At 45.8% G+C, this 22,021-nt stretch overlaps 1 pseudogene; it reads left to right on the top strand.

Annotated features, from left to right (window-relative positions):
* The window catches only part of LOC115459064, a 53,396-nt pseudogene extending 40,005 nt beyond the window's left edge, over positions 1-13,391 (top strand).
* The last annotated feature ends 8,630 nt before the right edge of the window (positions 13,392-22,021 follow it).

Below are 22,021 nucleotides of genomic sequence, written 5' to 3'. Positions count from 1 at the left end.
CTTTCCCCCAGTTCTAGTTTAAAAACTGCTCTATCTCCTTTTTAAATGCCAATGCCAGCAGCCTGGTCCCACCCTGGCTAAGGTGGAGCCCATCCTTCCAGAATAGGCTCCCCCTTCCACAAAATGTTGCCCAGTTCCTTACAAATCTAAAACCCTCCTCCCTTCACCATCACCTCATCCATGCATTGAGACTCCGGAGCTGTCACGGTTGTGCCCAGGTTCCTTGTTTACAAATACCTCAGCCCCCGGTGGTTAAACCTGGCGGGTGCTGGGAACTGATGGCTTACCGGTTCCCATGTGCCAGAAGATATGCTGGTCCGGTCCGGATCTTCCAGCCTTCCAGAGTGTTTTGGGAGTTTTTTGGAACCAAGCAGTACCCGTACTTAGTGACCTCCCTTGTAGGTTACCTTTTATTAACCACCTGGGTAGGTCTCAAGTTTGCCTTGCAACAGAGGTCCTCACAGGTGTTTCCTTTGGTGAGAGTTGTTGCAGTGCGTCTGTGCTGTTTTTTTCCCTTTTGTGCTTTTGACTCTGTTTGTCTCCTGGACTATTCTCCTGCCTGCTGCCTGCCCAGACCCAGCTTGTTTTTGGACTATTCTTCTGCCTGCTGCCTGCCCAGACCCGGCTTGTTTCTGGACTATTCGTCTGCCTGCTGTCTACTTGGGACCCCAGCGTGTTTCTAGTGTGACCTGCTGTTTGTCAGCCGGCTGCTGTGTCCTGCAGTTCCTCTCTCTTGTCCTATCCGGTAAGTCCTGCCGGCCGCTTGCAGTCTGGAGCTCCTCTTGGTGAAGGGCAGCTAAGTGCAGGTGAAGCCTTGCTCCGGTCCACTGTGTTCCAGTTCCGTTTCCCTTGCCTGTGTTTATTTGATTCCTCCTGCTGCTGCCGCTCTCGACAGTGGCCCAAGGGCTCACTTACCTAGAAGTCCGGAAGAAGCGTGACAGGAGCTCTTCCTGTCTCTTGGGCCCTGCATGTGGAACAACTAGCATTTCGGAAAATGCTATCCTAGAGGTTCTGGATTTGAGCTTTCTACCTAGGAGCCTAAATTTGGCTTCCAGAACCTCTTCCCCACATTTTCCTATGTCATTAGTACCCACATGTACCAAGACATCTGGCTCCTCCCCAGCACTATCTAAAATCCTATGTAGGTGACGCATGAGGTCCGCCACCATCGCACCAGGCAGGCAAGTGACCATGCGATCCTCATGTCCACCAGCCACCCAACTATCTGCATACCTAATATTCGAATCACCAACTACAATAGCCATCCTAACCCTTCCCTCTTGGGCAATAGCTCCTAGAGACACATCCTCGGTGCATCACTTGATGTGCTTGTCCTGACTACAGAATTACTTCCAGCTGCACCAGGGTGATGCTGTCCTTTTAGAAGACCTCCCTCCTCCAAGGCAGCACAGGGGCTTCCAGACTGGTCCCTGTAGGCCTCCTCTATGTACCTCTCTGTCTCCCTCAACTCCTCCATCTGCTACTCTGACCTCAAGAGAACAGACTCGTTCTCTGAGAGCTAGGAGTATCTGTATTCTGGAGGAGAGGTGGATTGGCTGCTGTTTGAGTTCAGGGTATTGGTGCTGTTTTGGTTTGGCAGGTTCTGAATGGCCTTTTGCAGAGTGTTGTATTGCTTCACAAAGTATCTGGTGATGGAAGGAGTTTCTTTCACTGTTACTGAGATGACAACAGAATTTGATTTTTTTTTTCCTGTGCCTTATATACACATTAAAATGTTCAAGAAATCATGTTGCATTTGTCTCGATCTATCCGCCGCTTTTGACACTGTTGATCACAACCTACTCCTTGTTACACTGTCTTCACTTGGTTTCCAGGGCTCTGTTCTTTCCTGGTTCTCCTCCTACCTCTCACTTCGCACCTTTGGTTTACACTCTGGTGGATCCTCTTCCACTTCTATCCCTCTACCAATCGGTGTACCTCAGGGTTCTGTTCTCGGTCCTCTCCTATTCTCCATCTACACTTCCTTCCCTTGGCTCTCTGATATCATCCCATGGCTTTCAATACCATCTCTATGCTGACGACTCCCAGATCTACCTCTCTACACCCGAAATCTCAACCAGCATCCAGACCAATGTTTCAGCCTGCCTATCTGATATCGCTGCCTAGATGTCTCAACGTCATCTGAAACTTAACATGGTCAAAACCGAGCTTCTCATCTTTCCCCCTAAACCTGTCTCTCCTCTCCCTCCTTTCTGTATTTCTGTGGATGGCACTCTCATTCTCCCTGTCTCATCAGCTCGCAACCTTGGGGTCATCTTCGACTCCTCTCTCTCCTTCTCTGCTCACATTCAGCAGATTGCCAAAACCTGTTGTTTCTTTCTCTATAACATCAGCAAAAATCCGTCCCTTCATCTCTGAACACTCAACTTGAACCCTTATCACCTCTCGCCTTGATTATTGCAACCTGCTTCTCTCCGGCCTCCCACTTAGCCATATCTCTCCTCTTCAATCAGTTCAAAACTCTGCTGCGCAACTCATTTTCCGCCAAAGTCGCTATGCTCACATTAGCCCTCTCCTTAAGTCACTTCACTGGCTCCCTATCCATTTCCGCATTCAATTCAAACTTCTCTTATTGACCTATAAGTGCATTCACTCTGCCGCTCCCCAGTACCTCTCCACTCTTGTCTCTCCCTACGCCCCCCCTCGGGTACTCCGTTCTGTTGATAAATCTCTATCTGTCCCCTTCTCCTCTATTGCTAATTCCAGACTCCGTTCCTTTTATCTCGCTGCACCTCACGCATGGAATTGACTTCCCGAGCCTGTACGTCTAGCCCCATCTTTGGCTGTTTTCAAGTCCAGACTAAAACCCCACTTCTTTGCCACTGCTTTTGACTCCTAACCCTGTCGTTTTATCCCCACCTTTTTATTCCCTTGCCTCTTAGTTGTTCTGTCTACCTGTCTTATTTAGATTGTAAGCTCTTTGAGCAGGGACTTTCTTTTTGTGTATGGTGTACAGCGCTGCGTATGCCTTGTAGCGCTATAGAAGTGATAAGTAGTAGTAGTAGTCTGATGAATGTGTGATCAGTGTGATTTAAGGCAGATTGAAAGATAAGATAAAGAAATGAAAAGAAATCCATACAACACTGAATGAAAGTAATCTCTGAAATGGGAGGCTAGATTGAGTTAAGATGTATCTCTTTACTATTCACCAGACAAATAATTATTTTTTTTTTATTTTTTTTTGTTACATTTGTACCCCGTGCTTTCCCACTCATGGCAGGCTCAATGCGGCAGGCAATGGAGGGTTAAGTGACTTGCCCAGAGTCACAAGGAGCTGCCTGTGCCGGGAATTGAACTCAGTTCCTCAGGACCAAAGTCCACCACCCCCTTAGTGATTTAAGGGGGTAATTTTAGGAAAGGATGACTGAGAAGGGGATGTGATAAAATTTTATAAAATTAATTTAAGCTCTGGAACTTGTTGCTGGAGGATATGGTAATGGTAGTTAGTGTATCTGGGCTTAAAAAAGGTTTGGACAAGTTCCTGGAAGAAATGTCCATAGCCTATTATTGAGGTGCAAATGGGGGAAGCCACAGCTTGCCCTGGGATCGGTAGCATGGAATGTTGCTACTAATTGGATTTCTGCCAGGTACTTGTGACCTGGATTGGCCACAGCTGGAAGCAGGATACTGGGCTAAATGGGCCAATGGTCTGACCCAGTATGGCTATTCTTATGTTCTTATTAAATACATAACAGTTGGGGTCACGTGACGCTATGCACAGGAGCGGACGCTAGTTACTTCGCTCCTGCCAACTCCTCGAGAACCTTGCGGATAAACAGCAGAAATTCGTGCGACCTCTGACCCATTCCACCAGAATAACCTGGAGGGAAACTTTAAGACCAACCAGTCCCGGCGGCGAGACTCAATGGCAGCGAAATCGCTTAGAAAAGACAAAGAGAAAAACCGGCCGACAGACGACAAGATGGCGGCCCCGGCTAGTCCGTCTTCCTCCCAGGTCAGCTCGATGTGGACGGCAGAAATAGTTGGGGAGGTTACTAATGCGCTTGAAACAATATTAGAGAACAAGCTGGGTTCGCTGGAGTCGAAGCTGGAATCGCTGAACAATAATGTCACGCAAATTAAGGAAGACATGGCGTCCTACCAACAGCGGACAAGCGATATAGAAGATCGTGTCGCTAAAATGGAGGCTAGCCATAGCGAAATGGAAAAACAACTATCCCAATATGTTGACAAAATCGAAGATCTCGAGAAAAGGTCGAGATGCAACAATCTTCGATTGGTGGGAGTAGCAGAAGATTGCGGAGACCGGGATTTGAGAAGTTATTTGGAAAGTTGGCTCACCAGGGAATTGGACCTCCCGCAGGAGTTAGGCCCTTTAAGAATCGAGAGGGCACATCGGCTGGGACCAAAACAAACTAATGCAACAAGACCCAGGGTAATTATTTGTCGTGTTCTCAACTTTGCACATAAAACGGCTATTCTGCAGGCGCTGAGAGGCGGGAGAGAGCTGCGCGTTGGAAACCAGAAAATACTTTGTTTTCAAGATTACTCCGCCGGAGTCGCGGCCAGGAGAAAGCAGTTCTCACCTGTGTGCTCTGAACTAGTGCAGCGCAAAATTCCGTTTGCTTTATTATATCCAGCGAAGCTGCGTATAGTGCACAAGTCGGAGACAAGGTTTTACAATACAGCAGAAGAAGCCCGTGCCTTTATAAAAGATTTGGAATCGCCTAGAGCAAGCTGAAAAGAGATATTATGATTAAATGGATGCCTATAATTGGAGGTCAAACTTTTGGCGAAGTGGCAGCGAAACAATGCAGATTTGTATAGGTTGCAACTTAGTGGATTGGTGAATTCATCTACAGCAACATTGTGAGAGGGTTTGCTGCTGCAGGAAAAGATCAGTGACTGGGGAAACAACCAGAGCTCCGGGAAAGAGAGAGCCATTTTCCCTGCAGCTTTATGGCCCTCAGCTGAAACGGCTCATCAAATCAGGGTCATTTGTTATCAGGTGACTGGTGGCTTATAAGCTCTAATGCAGCAAAAAGTGAAGTCAAGTTCGTTTGAAATATGATGTGTTTCTATTTGTTATGCTCACTGTTTAGAGTGAATAATGTTGTTCGCAATGTTTTTGGTTCCCAGAATGGGGTGAAATGGGAAATAAGGGAGTGAAAATAGAGGTTGGTAGAGGCTGCCTCGGTTTTCTGGGTAATAATGGCAGGGAGGTCAGTGGATGATGAACGGTGGATGGGAGGTGGTTGCACGGGGGGGGACAATAATTGATTAGTGGATTATCAGGTTGTAGAGGAGGGGCGTTTGAAGTGACCTGTATCCCATAGGGATCGGAGGGAGAAAAGGGGGGATTCGGGGGGGGGGGGGTATTTGGGTGGGGGGATGGGTATGGGAGGGTGGGAGTGTAAAAGCAGGTATCCTAAGGAAGTTAGTTTCGGGGCAAGAATGGAAAGAAGTAGGAGTAGACTGGGGTTTTGACTGTAAAGATGAGGTAAGGACAATTTTGATCTATCATTGGAAGTTAAGGAGTGACAAGAGACATGAGGGACATACCAATGGGATGTGGAAGAGGGGCCAGAGGCTGGGCTGGCTTCTCATGTTAGATAAAAGATTCATTTGGGTGGGTACTTTTGAATACTGTGAGAGGGATGCTTAAGATTGTTACCTGGAACGTGGGGGGTATACATTCCCCAATAAAAAGGTCAAAAATTTTACAGTACTTACAGCGGATTAGAGCGGACATAGTATTCCTCCAAGAAACACATTTGTCTGGACAAGAACATGCTAAGCTTGCGAGGTGGTGGGTGGGAGAATGTGTGGCTTCAGCAGCTAAGGGTCGAAAAGGTGGTGTGGCAATACTTATACGAAAGGGGGTGGCTACACAGCTTACCAACATAGTACAGGATCCCGAGGGACGCTTTGTCTTTGGAACAGCTACAGTGGCAAGGCAACAAGTGAGGCTTGGTAGCATTTATGCCCCAAATCAGCTCGACCTCCAATTTTATAAGAAATTGAGGACGACTCTACTGAATGTGGCACCCACCCCCTTGGTGCTAGGGGGGGATTTTAACACGGCTTGGGACCCCTCATTAGATAAATCTAATCCTCCGACTGGGCCAGGGTCTAGAAAACACGCGAAGGGATTGCCTGATTTTTGTTCATTGTTAGACCTTATTGATGTATGGAGGACTTTGCACCCTCTTGATAGGGAATATACACATCAGTCCAGAGCACATAATACCTTTTCTAGGATTGACTATCTGTTGACCTCTAGAGAGGCCTTTTCAGATATAGGAGAAGTTGAGATTGGTCCCTGTGTGATCTCTGATCATGCCGCAGTTTGGATGACATGGAATGTGGGGGGCCAGGGGGAAGTAAAAGGGGGGTGGTCTTTCCCTAGCTACCTTTATAAGGATGTGCATTTTCGGGAATATTTGTTAACTAAATGGGGTGAGTACTCACATTTTAATGCAACACCAAATGTTGATGCCACACTCTTCTGGGAAGCGGCAAAGGCCGTTCTAAGGGGGGACATAATAAACTATGTTAGTCACCACAAGAGAGCTAGAGATAGGGAAATTCTTCGATTGGAAAAACAATTGCTGGGTTTGAAGAAACAATTTAGTGTGCACCCGATATCAAGGGTTCGACAAGATATAGTGGCGGCCCAATGCGCTTTGAATTCATTAATACATGAACGCGCAGTTAAATCCCAAACGTATTATAAATTTCACCTTTATAAATTTGGTAGCAAGGGAGGCAAGATGTTGGCTCGTTTAATTGCTCCTAGGCACACTTCTAAACAAATTTTAACCATTAGAAATGATAAGGGGCAACTGCTTCATACTGATAGAGAGATACGTGATGTCTTCCAAAAATTTTTCAAGCAACTCTACAAGTCAGAGGCGGAGAGGGGTCTTGGAGGGGAGCTATACTTAGAAAACATTGACCTTCCTGGCATTACGCAAGCAGATCGTAAAATGTTAAATGCCCCTATAACTGATGACGAGGTGAGCTGGGCAATCGGACATAGTAAGTTGGGTAAAGCCCCAGGCCCAGATGGTCTCAAATTAGAATTTTATAGGATGCTGGGGGAACCGATAGCTCCGTCAATAGCGAAAGCATTTAATAGGTGGGTGGAAGTTGGCCGGCTACCAGAACATCTCAATCTAGCTCAGATTATAGTGCTACCTAAACAGCAGAGAGACCCTACTCTGGTGACTTCATATAGGCCGATCTCTCTCCTAAATCAAGAGGTAAAACTATTCGCAAAAATTTTAGCTAACAGGCTGAGTAGAGTGTTACCGAGAATCATTCAAGAAGCACAGGTAGGGTTTGTTCAGGGGCGCTCAGTGGCGCGTAATCTGAGAAGCATATTGGCTTCACTAGAGAGATTGGAAACCACTCAAGAGTCGGCTATCATGATTAGTTTTGATGCCGAAAAGGCATTTGATCGTGTAGAGTGGCCTTACTTATTTGCAACTTTAGCCAAATATGGGTTTCAGGGCTGGTTTCAGAGGGCGATCTCAGCACTGTACACGTCGCCCCGAGCTAGGATGTGGGTGAATGGGCTGTACTCAGAGGAGTTTGAGATTTTTCGAGGGACCCGACAGGGATGCCCACTGTCACCTTTACTTTATGCTCTATATTTGGATCCCCTGATCCGAGACATATGCACATGCCCGGCAATTAAAGGAGTTAAATTTGAGCACCAGGAATTTAAAGTGGCGGCATTTGCCAATGACCTGTTAATCATACTCACGAAGCCATGGGAGACGCTGACATATCTTTTAGAGATATTTAAAGAATTCGGGTCCTATTCTGGTCTTAAATTAAATTATGACAAGTCTGAAGCACTGGCTCTTACTGCTGAAACTCGTAGTGCATGGCCGGGTCATTTCCAACTAAGATGGGTGGAGGAATCATTCCGTTATTTAGGTATCCTTCTACCAGCCCGGACAAGGGGGATTTACAATATAAATATTAAGCGGCTGTTGGATAAGACCAAACAACAATTGGAGGCCTGGAGAACTCTGACATTATCACTATCGGGGCGACTGTGCTTAATTCGCATGGTTATTTTGCCAAGGTGGCTTTATGTGATGCAAACGCTGCCATTGCAATTATTGAAGAAGGATATTAGAGTGTTCTATAGCATGGTAACGAAGTTTTGCTGGGCATATAAGAAAGCAAAAATTCGCCAGCAGTTGCTAATGGGAGGGTGGAGTCAAGGGGGGTTGGGCCTACCTAATATTAAATATTATAATCTCGCTTGTTTGTTGCGACATGTGAGGGACTGGGTATTCTCATCAAATTATCACACACCTATAGAGTTGGAGAAATCGCTCTTTAGTCCTTATCAATTGATTTCATTATTGCAGGGAAATAGATCTTCATTGCCACAAAAAATGAGAGGTTCGATACTATTAGGCCCTTTACAGGGAGCCTGGAGATTTATGGGGAAATTATTAGGTGGAGACCCATATACGACAGAATTGCTAACTATACAGGGGAATCCGCAATTTTTACCTGGCAATGAGAATTCAGTATTCCAACATTGGGAGAGACGGGGACTTTATAACTTGGGGGTCGTGGTAGATCAGACTGGAGTGATTAAACCACTGGAGCAATTGATCCCTAATGAGTCATTAAGCTGGGGAGACACTTTTGCCTACTGTCAGTTGAAGCACTATGTACAATCCTTAGACAGGGCATCCCTGAGTTACAAACTGGGGGAGAAGATTCAGACACTGTTTGAGGAGGCTACTGAGGAAGCTCCTTCAGTCTCGGGCCTCCAGAAGAAAATATGGTTTTTGGCACCAGCCAGGGATTTAACACAGCTCAGACGGAGATGGGAACTAGATGTGGGATGTGATCTCGCCTCCTGGGATATTATAGCACACCTCAAAGGTATTCCGCAGATAATCAGTGGGGCGGGGTACAGAGAATGTGCATATCGAATCATCCACAGGGCATATTTCTCACAAGTACAATTATTTAGAGCGGGAGGAATTAGCTCGCCAACCTGTATGAAATGTAATCTAGCTGATAATACATTATACCATGGTTTATGGGAATGCGGGATTGTAAGATGTTTTTGGAAACGGGTGGTGGCCTTTCTTTCCTTGATGTTGTCGGGAAGGGTGCAGGGCACGCCTCAACAGTTGTTGTTGGATTGTCCTGGCTCTTTTGGGGGGCTAAGGGCGGAGGAAGTCCTGCTGTGTAGAAAGCTTTGTTTACTAGCACGTAAATGTATCTTGCAAAACTGGACTGTTTCGGATAGACCTGAATTTTGGCACTGGCGCAATCAGGTACACCAACTGATGACTTGGGAGGCGCAAGAGGCCAGGGGTTCATTTAAGCGGAAATCACGTTTTTTAAAGACGTGGAGTCCCTTTATAGATGAACTCACACAAAGAGGAAGAAGCCTCATCCTTAACAAATTATGAGACTCCATTGTTGCCTCTAGGCAGATTATAGGGAGGGTTACCGGGAGGGAGGATGAGGGGATTGGGGGGTGGGGGGGAAGGGGAGGGACAAAAAGACTATGTAAAGTTTGATGTTACTTTAACAAAGGATGTGCTATTGTAACATAGTAACATAGTAGATGACGGCAGAAAAAGACCTGCACGGTCCATCTAGTCTGCCCACAATAAACTCATGTGTATACCTTACCTTGATTTGTACCTGTCTTTTTCAGGGCACAGACCATATAAGTCTGTGCAGCAGTATTTCCCGCCTCCCAACCACCAGTCCCGCCTCCCATCACCGGCTCCGGCACAGACCCCGTATAAGTCTGCCCTCCCCCATCCTAGCCTCTCAACCACCAACCCCTCTTCCCCCCGCCACCCAATTTCAGCTAAGCTTCTGTGGATCCATTCCTTCTGCACAAGATTCCTTTATGCCTGTCCCACGCATGCTTGAATTCCGTTACCGTTTTCATCTCCACCACCTCCCGCGGGAGGGCATTCCAAGCGTTCACCACCCTCTCCGTGAAGAAATACTTCCTGACATCTTTCCTGAGTCTGCCCCCCTTCAATCTCATTTCATGTCCTCTCGTTCTACCGCCTTCCCCTCTCCGGAAAAGATTTGTTTGCGGATTAATACCTTTCAAATATTTGAACGTCTGTATCATATCACCCCTGTTCCTCCTTTCCTCCAGAGTATACATGTTCAGGTCAGCAAGTCTCTCTTCATACGTCTTGGAACGCAACTCCCATACCATCCTCGTAGCTTTTCTTTGTACCGCTTCCATTTTTTTAACATCCTTCGCAAGGTATGGCCTCCAAAACTGAACACAATACTCCAGGTGGGGCCTCACCAACGTCTTATACAGGGGCATTAAAACCTCCTTTTTTCTGCTGGTCACACCTCTCTCTATACAGCCTAGCAACCTTCTCGCTACGGCCACCGCCTTGTCGCACTGTTTCATAGCCTTTAGGTCCTCAGATACTATCACCCCAAGATCCCTCTCCCCGTCCGTGACTATCAGGCTCTCCCCACCTAACACATACGCCTCCCTTGGATTTCTACTCCCTAAGTGCATCACTTTGCATTTCTTTGCATTGAATTTTAATTGCCAAACGTTAGACCATTTTTCCAGCTTCTTCAGATCTTTTTTCATGTTTTCCACTCCCTCCGGGGTGTCCACTCTGTTGGAAATCTTGGTGTCATCCGCAAAAAGGCAAACTTTACCTTGTAACCCTTCGGCTTGACTTTAGAGCTCACATTTTGGTGATTGTAATTGATGCTTAAATGTTGTGGTTGTGACATCAATAAAAAAAAGGTAAATTATAAGGGAGGGGGGGGGAGAAGGGGAGAAAATGTTGTAAAAATTGATGATGCAGCTAAGATGTACATAAATGCATATGATGTGTCATTATGATTACAGACTGTTTGCTTTTCATAAAGCTGTTTCAAATGTTGATCATCAATAAAAACCGTTTAAACATAAATACATAACAGTTGTTTAACTTTTCAAACAAAAAAATAACAGGACACTGCCAAACTAATAACCGGTTAAATAGCTCTGAGTATCGAGCGGAAAGTCTTTATCTGTGTACGTTTTTCTCTGTTTCTACTTGCACAGTGTATCGTTTCCAATGACTTCTAGAACTGATGCCGGGGAGTTGTTCCATGGGTGGCTAATTTACAAAGGGCTATTGTATTGCTGAACTTGTTAAACTGCTCAACTCCAATAATGGCCAATGTTCTCGTTCTTTTTAATCTAGAAAAAGATGATCCTGGAAACAATAATACAGAGACACATCACTGGAAGATCAGTGTGAAACCTGAAGGCCAAAAGCTTTTATCAGAACGAGAAGAAGGAACAGTTTCCTGCTCTGACTGGAAAGAAAAGAGAACATATCAATGGATTTCAAAAAATAAAGAAAAAAATTCAACTGGAGGTGCAGCTCTACGTGAGCACAGTACCAGTACTACCCCCTACCCAGGGCAAGAGCAGAGAAACCAGATGGAGGATCAAACACATTTATGTGATGGTGAGATATTTCACCGTGATTGTGTAATTCTGAAATCACAGCATCAATCTGACACTGAAGGGAGACCAGCTACATCTACAGAGAATGAGAAAACCTTCAGTAAGAAGGGACAAATGAAAACATGTCTAAGAGAGACACATTTTACATACTCTGAGAGTGGGAACGGTTTCAGTAGGAAGAAAGAGCTAATACAACACCAGAAAAATAATAAAGAAACTAGAGTGTATACAAGTATTGAATATGGAAAAAGCTGTATCAATAATGCAAGAACGATAAAATACCAGAAAAATAATACTGATGAGAGAATATCTTCATGTACTAATTTTGACAAAAACTTCAAGCAGGAAGAAAATTTCACAGAAACTGCAGCATTCCATCCAGTAGGGAGGCCTGTTTTAGGTGCATCAACTGAGTGCGGTAAAAGAATCACTGAGAACGACAGCCAGGAAGGAATCCACAGAGGTATGAAACCAGTTACAATTACTGAGTGTGTTAAGAATTTCAGAGAGCAGCAAAGACTCACTACGCACCAGAGAAGCCACACAGAAGTGAAACTATTTACATGTGCTGACTGTGGTAAAAGCTTCAGGCAAAAGGGGTACCTCACAAAGCACCAGAAACTCCACACAGGAGTGAAACGATTTACTTGTACTGAGTGTGGTAAAAGCTTCAGGGACAAGCAAAGCCTCACAAAACACCAGCGAATCCATACTGGAGTAAAACCGTATGCATGTACAGAGTGTGGCAAAAGTTTCAGTCAAAAGGCAAACCTGACAAAGCACCAGAAAATCCACACAGGAGTGAAACTGCATGTGTGCACTGAGTGTGGTAAAACTTTCAGTTATAAGGCAAACCTTATAAAGCACCAAAGAAAAAAGACAGACGTAAAACAGTATATATGTACTAAATGTGGTAAAGCCTTCCGTCATAAGGTGTACCTCACAGTGCATCAGAGAATCCATATAGGAGTGAAACGGTATAGATGTACGAAGTGTGGTAAAAGCTTCATTCTTAAGGCATACCTCACAATGCACCAGAGAATCCACACAGGAGAGAAACCATTTACTTGTGCTGACTGTGGCAAAAGCTTCAGGGACAAGGGGCACCTCACAACACACCAAAAAATCCATACAGGGGTGAAACCTTATATGTGTACAGAGTGTGGCAAAAGCTTTAGGCGTAAGAAAAATCTTATAACACACCAGAGAATCCACACAGGAGTGAAACCATTTACTTGTACTGAGTGTGGTAAAAGCTTTAGGGACAAAGGGTACCTCACAATACACCAGAAAATCCACACAGGGGTGAAACCATATAAATGTGCTGCATGCGGTAAAAGCTTCAGGAACAAGGGGCACCTCACAACGCACCAGATAATTCACACAGGGGTAAAATCATATACATGTACTGAGTGTGGTAAAAGTTTCTATCATAAAGCAAACCTCACAACACACCAGAGAATCCACTCAGGAGTGAAGCAGTTTGTATGTACTGAATGTGGTAAAAGCTTCAGACATAAGAAAAACCTCATAACACACCAGAGAATTCACACAGGAGTGAAACCATTTACTTGTAGTGAGTGTGGTAAAAACTTCAGAGACAAAGGGTACCTCACAACACACCAGAAAATCCACACAGGGGTGAAACCATATGCATGTGCTGAGTGTGGTAAAAGCTTCAGGAACAAGGGTCACCTTACAACACACCAGATAATCCACACTGGAGTGAAACCATTTCCTTGTACTGAGTGTGGTAAAAGCTTCAAGGAGAAGGGGTACCTCACAAAGCACCAGAAAATCCATACAGGAGTGAAACTGTATACAGGTGCTGAGTGTGGTAAGGCTTCAGTCATAAGGGAGACTCACAGTGCACCAGAGAATCCACACAGAATTGATTTGAAACCTAAAGATGAGTGATTGATAGCTGCAGCTCAGGATAGCAATTTATAGAAAAGATAATTTACTGCAAGCATAGAAACAAATCTGGTGTGTACTGGACAACTGTAGATTCGGTAAGAAGGAAATGGGAAATGTTTAGTCATCTTGAAGCTGGCTGTTGTATTTTTTAGAGTGAATTTATCCCTCTCAATATGGTGGTCCACCCAACAATACCTAGGAAGAAATAAATCACCCAAGGCTATATCAGTTAGGAAAGCAATTATTTCTTACCAAGTAGAAATACAATTAGCAGATCAGTGATATCCCACTGGGAGTACGGAACATTGCTACACAAAATTACTGCTATATCTGAGACTCCAAAGAATATATAAGCAATCAAATACTTTTATTATTCTCCAAGCATATGTACAATTAATTGCTTATGAGAGTACAGTACACAGCTACACATAGGTGTTCTTCTGGGTCTGAGACTCTAATGATTTATTTAGAGTCTTTTTTGCCCCCACCCCAAATTACCAGCCAAAGCCAATTTGCAGAGATAAAAGACCCAAGGCTACTTATGATAAAGCAATAGGATTTATTCATTATAAGAAAGACAATTCTTTTATTATTACTTTTTTTTGTTACATTTGTACCCCACACTTTTTCCCACTCATGGCAGGCTCAATGTGGCAGGCAATGGAGGGTTAAGTGACTCGCCCAGAGTCACAAGGAGCTGCCTGTGCCGGGAATTGAACTCAGTTCCCCAGGACCAAAGTCCACCACCCTAATCACTAGGCCACTCCTCCACTCTTGCCAATGCAGATACAATTTATTAGTTTCTCATGGGAGAGCAGCCCTGCTTGCACAAAAGTACTGGCTGTGACTGTCTCCCAAGAAATAGGAAATACAATCACTTCTATACGTTCATTAACATAACAGGTCATACTTAGGTAATCTGACAATCCCATTTATTGGATATATGCTAATATTATAGTTAGCACTGATTGGCTATTATAATGAGTTGGTTAGTATTTACTGGAAAAGCTAATAATGGACTAGCTCTTCTTAGAAAGCTAGGTCATTTTCCTGAGGAGTTATCTTGTTCTGTCAACTGCATAACATCTGTGACCACCATGTTGCTAAACCATGTTTCTCTGTTTTTCCACCTACGCCCATTCCTCATTCTGCTGCATGAGAGTGTCACAACAGATCATGAGTTCTGCAGTCACACTGGAGTTCAGATTAGAGTCATGGGCCTGTAAGGTTTTCTCTCATTTTAGATCCTAAACCAAAGTCAGGCCTTGAATCAAAGCTCTTAGCTATGATGATAATATACATCTCCCCCCTTGAAGGTCTTTGAAAGTAAGACCTTCACTAAATATGGGAATGGCTAGTGCTCCTTGCAAGTGACCTAGTCCTGCACCTAGGTGTATGCTTTCACCTCAAAATCAAATCTTGAGCTAGGTCTTTATTACCATAAGCTCAAAAAGGACATGGTTAGTGCTCTGATGGTAGGCTGACTTAGGTTGCAGGCATCCTAGAATCCCTAAGCAGGTTGAGAGTTCTGGGCCTTACTTTACCCGTCATGGCCACACAATCACATGAGTACTAAGAGGTGAATAGTAAGTATGAGAGACACTAGTAAGGGGAGTCTGTGTGTTTAAGATTGCCAATGGTGTAACTAAAAATAGGCTGAAGGCACAGAGCAAAATGGTAGCAACATATGGGTAATTCCCATGTACCTTTATAATTATAAAACTCCAAAGGAAGAAAATGGGGTTTGGTAATACCTGTCCTTACCAAACAAGTTTTAAACTTTGACTGTGAGGCGGGAGGCACGCTAGCTTCTTTGGGCAAACTTGAAAACAGTAAAGCAAGGGATTTGAAGATTTGTCATTATTGTTATCACTCTGGAGTAACTTTAGCATGCCTATGGTACCATCGTAATCAGTGTCAAAGTCTAAGGGAAACAGAGCCACGGTAGGCTCTGTTCATACAGCGGGTAATCTGCTTTTAATTCTGTAGGAAAGAAAGAATATTCTAGACAGCAAATAATAGAATACAAAAAAGGAACATAAGCAGGAAGACAAGTCCTAAAGCTATGAGTGACCAGTCAAAAATCTGAAGGGAATTGTTGGTTCGTGTAACTGATTCCTGTGTCATGTAAGGAAATCAAAACTTAAACAACAGTATGTTGAATTTAAGGCTTAGGTAAGGGTTAATTTTAAGTTCTGTGGTGTCAACCACACGCGGGGAATTGACAGGGTAGTTTCCTGTGTTTGCTGTGCTTGGTCTGAGTCTCCTTTGGGTGTGTCTGGTGTGAGCATTGGGATGCCTGGCAGATGCAATGTTACTTCTAAAATAAAAAGGTAAGTTTAAATGCTTATCAAAAATTTATGCAGGTGTAAGGGTAATTGGTAGATGTAGAATTAATGCTCAAAAAGATTGAACTTGTTTAGATAGAGATTATGTGGAAAGGAGAAAAGAGGAAGTTAAATAGTAATAGGTTGAAGTATTCTATTTTTATGTAAAACAACTTATGCAAAATAAAATCAAAACTAAAAGCTCATGTATAACAATCAGAATTCTATATTTTCTAGCAGAAGATAAGGGTGTGTTGAATTGTTTAAATGCTTAATTGTTTGCTCCAAGCTATTAGACAACCAACATCTCAACCCGTACATGTATGCAGACGATGTCACGATCTACATCCCATTCAAACACGACCTAAAGGAAATTACCAACGAAATCAACCAAAGCTTCCAAATCATGCACTCCTGGGCGGACGCATTTCAACTGAAACGCAACGCAGAAAAAACACAATGCCTTATAATCACCTCACAACACAATACACACAAATTCGACACCATAACCACCCCAAACGAAACCCTACCCGTCTCAGACAACTTGAAAATTCTGGGAGTCACCATTGATAGAAATCTCACACTTGAAAACCATGTGAAGAATACAACTAAAAAAATGTTCAGTGCCATGTGGAAACTCAAAAGAGTGAAACCTTTCTTCCCAAGGGCCATTTTCATGAAACTGGTGCAATCATTGGTGTTAAGTCACTTACTAATAGACTATTGCAATGCACTCTCCTCTGGCTGTAAAGAACAGACCATCAAAAACCTTCAAACAGCCCAAAATACTGCAGCCAGACTCATATTTGGGAAAACAAAATATGAAAGTGTGAAACCCCTAAGAAAGAAACTGCACTGGCTACCACTGAAAGAACGCGTCACATTCAAAATCTGCACAATTGTTCATAAAATCATTTACGGAGAGGCCCCGACCTACATGCTAGACCTCCCACCCAGAAATGCTAAGAGATCTTCCCGCACCTTTCTTAACCTACACTTCCCCAGCTGCAAAGGACTAAAATACAAACTAACACACGCGTCCAGCTTCTCTTATACTAGCCGTTAAGCCCATTAAAACGGGCGAGTTTTTTTTATTTCACCTCCATGTGTAGCAAGTCTGCTCTGTCCCCTGTCCTCCCCCCATGTCCAGCAACCCTCCTCTGTCCTCTTCCCTCACCCCATGTCAAGCCACAGTCCTCTGTTCCCTGCCCTCCCAAAGAGACAGTGAGTGTGAGAGTGAGCAGCTAGTGTGTGTGTGCTTGGGTGTCTGTGTGTGTGTGTGTGAGTGAGTGAATGAGAGAGAGTGTGTGAGTGAGTGAGAGAGAGTGCTTGTGAGCTGTTAGTACTCCCTGTCTCAGTGGAGGTTCAGTGTCTCCTTGTAGTCAGCTGTTGGAGCTGTGTGTCAGTGGAGGTTCAGTGTCTCCTTGTAGTCAGTTGTTGGAGCTGTGTGGCAGTGGAGGTTCAGTGTCTCCTTTTAGGCAGTTGTTAGAGCAGTTTGAAACGCAGGCTCATTTTTCAGTCATGTGCCGGTCTCCCTCCCCCCTTCCCCCCTCCCCGCATACATGTTGTTGTTCCGCCCCTTCTGCTGACTCCTGCTGTTCAGTGAGCCAAAGGGGCGGGACAGCTATGTCTTTGCTTCATGCTGCAAAGAAGGACTTGTGTGTGTGTACTGTGAGTGAATACACCTGTTTACCTTTTTCTGTTGGCCCCAGAACGTTTTTTGATCCCTGCTTGGTTTCTGCTGTGGGTTTTTTTAGTTGCCTCGGCCACTTCGTCGTTCCTGCTGTGCCCTTGTACATTGTGGTTCTCTTCTCCATCCTCCCTCCCTCCCTCCCTCCCCCATTGATGTCCACGCCCCCTCCTTCCCTCCCTATTGGCTGCATTACGTCCTCCTTCAATTTCCACGCCCCCTCCCCTCCCTATTGGCTGCATTACGTCCTCCTCCGATTTCCACGCCCCCTCCCTATTGGCTGCATTACATCTTCCTCCGTTTTCCACGCCCCCTCCCCTCCCTATTGGCTGCATTACGTCCTCTTCCAATTTCCACGCCCCCTCCTTCCCTCCCTATTGGCTGCATTACGTCCTCCTCCAATTTCCACGCCCCCTCCTTCCCTCCCTATTGGCTGCATTACATCCTCCTTCATTTTCCACGCCCCCTCCCCTCCCTATTGGCTGCATTATGTCCTCCGATTTCCACGCCCCCTCCTTCCCTCCCTATTGGCTGCATTACGTCCTCTTCCGTTTTCCACGCCCCTCCCCTCCCTATTGGCTGCATTACGTCCTCCTCCAATTTCCACGCCCCCTCCTTCCCTCCCTATTGGCTGCATTACGTTTGGTACAGGAGCTGCTGGTGTAGGCGGGGTTTGGAGTGTTGCTCCTTGAATGTTCGGTCTCTACTGCGCATTTGCGGGTGAGTACGGTCACTCGCAATTTATATGTTTGATAAGCATGCAGATGTGGAACTCTCCAAATCACCTAAGAACGATCAAAGAATTGACTGACTTCCGCAAATCCCTGAAGACCTACCTCTTTAATAAAGCCTACCGTGACAGGATTGTGAAAAATTACAAGAGGACCTTACGAGACTGGGAGACTGGGCGGCTAAATGGCAGATGACGTTTATGTGAGCAAGTGCAAGGTGATGCATGTGGGAAAAAAGAACCCGAATTATAGCTACGTCATGCAAGGTTCCACGTTAGGAGTTACGGACCAAGAAAGGGATCTGGGTGTCGTCGTCGATAACACGCTGAAACCTTCTGCTCAGTGTGCTACTGCGGCTAGGAAAGCGAATAGAATGTTGGGTATTATTAGGAAAGGTATGGAAAACAGGTGTGAGGATGTTATAATGCCGTTGTATCGCTCCATGGTGCGACCGCACCTTGAGTATTGTGTTCAATTCTGGTCGCCGCATCTCAAGAAAGATATAGTAGAATTGGAAAAGGTGCAGCGAAGGGCGACTAAAATGATAGCGGGGATGGGACGACTTCCCTATGAAGAAAGACTAAGGAGGCTAGGGCTATTCAGCTTGGAGAAGAGACGGCTGAGGGGAGACATGATAGAGGTATCAAACATATAAATTGCGAGTGACCGTACTCACCCGCAAATGCGCAGTAGAGACCGAACATTCAAGGAGCAACACTCCAAACCCCACCTCCACCAGCAGCTCCTGTACCGAACGTAATGCAGCCAATAGGGAGGGAAGGAGGGGGCGTGGAAATTGGAGGAGGACGTAATGCAGCCAATAGGGAGGGGAGAGGCGTGGAAAACGGAAGAGGACGTAATGCAGCCAATAGGGAGGGAAGGAGGGGGCGTGGAAATCGGAGGAGGACATAATGCAGCCAATAGGGAGGGGAGGGGGCGTGGAAAATGGAGGATGTAATGCAGCCAATAGGGAGGGAAGGAGGGGGCGTGGAAATTGGAGGAGGACGTAATGCAGCCAATAGGGAGGGGAGGGGGCGTGGAAAACGGAGGAAGATGTAATGCAGCCAATAGGGAGGGGGCGTGGAAATCGGAGGAGGACGTAATGCAGCCAATAGGGAGGGGAGGGGGCGTGGAAATTGAAGGAGGACGTAATGCAGCCAATAGGGAGGGAAGGAGGGGCGTGGACATCAATGGGGGAGGGAGGGAGGATGGAGAAGAGAACCACCATGTACAAGGGCACAGCAGGAACGACGAAGTGGCCGAGGCAACTAAAAAAACCCACAGCAGAAACCAAGCAGGGATCAAAAAACGTTCTGGGGCCAACAGAAAAAGGTAAACAGGTGTATTCACTCACAGCACACACACACAAGTCCTTCTTTGCAGCATGAAGCAAAGACATAGCTGTCCCGCCCCTTTGGCTCACTGAACAGCAGGAGTCAGCAGAAGGGGCGGAACAACAACATGTATGCGGGGAGGGGGGAAGGGGGGAGGGAGACCGGCACACGACTGAAAAATGAGCCTGCGTTTCAAACTGCTCTAACAACTGCCTAAAAGGAGACACTGAACCTCCACTGTCACACAGCTCCAACAACTGACTACAAGGAGACACTGAACCTCCACTGACACACAGCTCCAACAACTGACTACAAGGAGACACTGAACCTCCACTGCCGCACAGCTCCAACAACTGACTACAAGGAGACACTGAACCTCCACTGCCACACAGCTCCAACAACTGACTACAAGGAGACCCTGAACCTCCACTGCCACACAGCTCTAACAACTGACTACAAGGAGACACTGAACCTCCACTGCCACACAGCTCCAACAACTGACTACAAGGAGACACTGAACCTCCACTGCCACAAAGCTCCAACAACTGACTACAAGGAGACACTGAACCTCCACTGCCACACAGCTCCAACAACTGACAACAAGGAGACACTGAACCTCCACTGCCACACAGCTCCAACAACTGACTACAAGGAGACACTGAACCTCCACTGCCACAAAGCTCCAACAACTGACTACAAGGAGACACTGAACCTCCACTGACACACAGCTCCAACAACTGACTACAAGGAGACACTGAACCTCCACTGACACACAGCTCCAACAACTGACTACAAGGAGACACTGAACCTCCACTGACACACAGCTCCAACAGCTGACTACAAGGAGACACTGAACCTCCACTGAGACAGGGAGTACTAACAGCTCACAAGCACTCTCTCTCATTCACTCACACACTCTCTCTCATTCACTCACTCACACACACACACACACACAGAGACACCCAAGCACACACACACTAGCCGCTCACTCTCACTGTCTCTTTGGGAGGGCAGGGAACAGAGGACTGTGGCTTGACATGGGGTGAGGGAAGAGGACAGAGGAGGGTTGCTGGACATGGGGGGAGGACAGGGGACAGAGCAGACTTGCTACACATGGAGGTGAAATAAAAAAAACTCGCCCGTTTTAACAGGCTTAACGGCTAGTCTATCTATATAAAACGCACCTCCAACGTTCTATTGAAGCCTCACCTGCAATCCGGAAACGTCTCCCTTTGTGGTGGTGTAGATATCCAGTTTCCCCATGAGTGTCTGCCCCACCCTCGCATCAAACGTGATGGTGTCGAGGGCGGAGCACTGACATCCTGCTCTGTATCCTCATAGGCCCTGTCTACTCAGGAGATTAACATGCAGTTAACCAGAGTATAGAACTTCACTGTGAAGTCTTAGAACTCCTGAACCAAAACTTCTTTAATGCAAATCAAACAATACATAGTAACATAGTAGATGATGGCAGAAAAAGACCTGCACGGTCCATCTAGTCTGCCCACGATAAACTCATATGTGTATACCTTACCTTGATTTGTACCTGTCTTTTTCAGGGCACAGACCGTATAAGTCTGTCCAGCAGTATTTCCCGCCTCCCAACCACCAGTCCCGCCTCCCATCACCGGCTCCGGAACAGACCCTGTATAAATCTGCCCTCCCCCATCCTAGCCTCTCAACCACCAACCCCTCTTCCCCCCACCACCCAATTTCAGCTAAGCTTCTGTGGATCCATTCCTTCTGCACAGGATTCCTTTATGCCTGTCCCACGCATGTTTGAATTCCGTTACCGTTTTCATCTCCACCACCTCCCGCGGGAGGGCATTCCCAAGCGTTCACCACCCTCTCCGTGAAGAAATACTTCCTGACATCTTTCCTGAGTCTGCCCCCCTTCAATCTCATTTCATGTCCTCTCGTTCTACCGCCTTCCCATCTCCGGAAAAGATTCGTTTGCGGATTAATACCTTTCAAATATTTGAACGTCTGTATCATATCACCCCTGTTCCTCCTTTCCTCCAGAGTATACATGTTCAGGTCAGCAAGTCTCTCTTCATACATCTTGGAACGCAAATCCCATACCATCCTCGTAGCTTTTCTTTGCACCGCTTCCATTTTTTTAACATCCTTCGCAAGGTACGGCCTTCAAAACTGAACACAATACTCCAGGTGGGGCCTCACCAACGTCTTATACAGGGGCATTAAAACCTCCTTTTTTCTGCTGGTCACACCTCTCTCTATACAGCCTAGCAATCTTCTCGCTACGGCCACCGCCTTGTCGCACTGTTTCATCGCCTTCAGGTCCTCAGATACTATCACCCCAAGATCCCTCTCCCCGTCCGTGTCTATCAGGCTCTCCCCACCTAACACATACGCCTCCCTTGGATTTCTACTCCCTAAGTGCATCACTTTGCATTTCTTCGCATTGAATTTTAATTGCCAAACGTTAGACCATTTTTCCAGCTTCTTCAGATCTTTTTTCATGTTTTCCACTCCCTCCGGGGTGTCCACTCTGTTGCAAATCTTGGTGT

This window comes from Microcaecilia unicolor, unplaced genomic scaffold (assembly GCF_901765095.1).
Source record: "Microcaecilia unicolor unplaced genomic scaffold, aMicUni1.1, whole genome shotgun sequence".
NCBI lineage: Eukaryota > Metazoa > Chordata > Amphibia > Gymnophiona > Siphonopidae > Microcaecilia > Microcaecilia unicolor.
The sequence above is the reverse complement of the archived record's forward strand: the minus strand, read 5'-3'. Positions and strand labels throughout refer to the sequence as shown.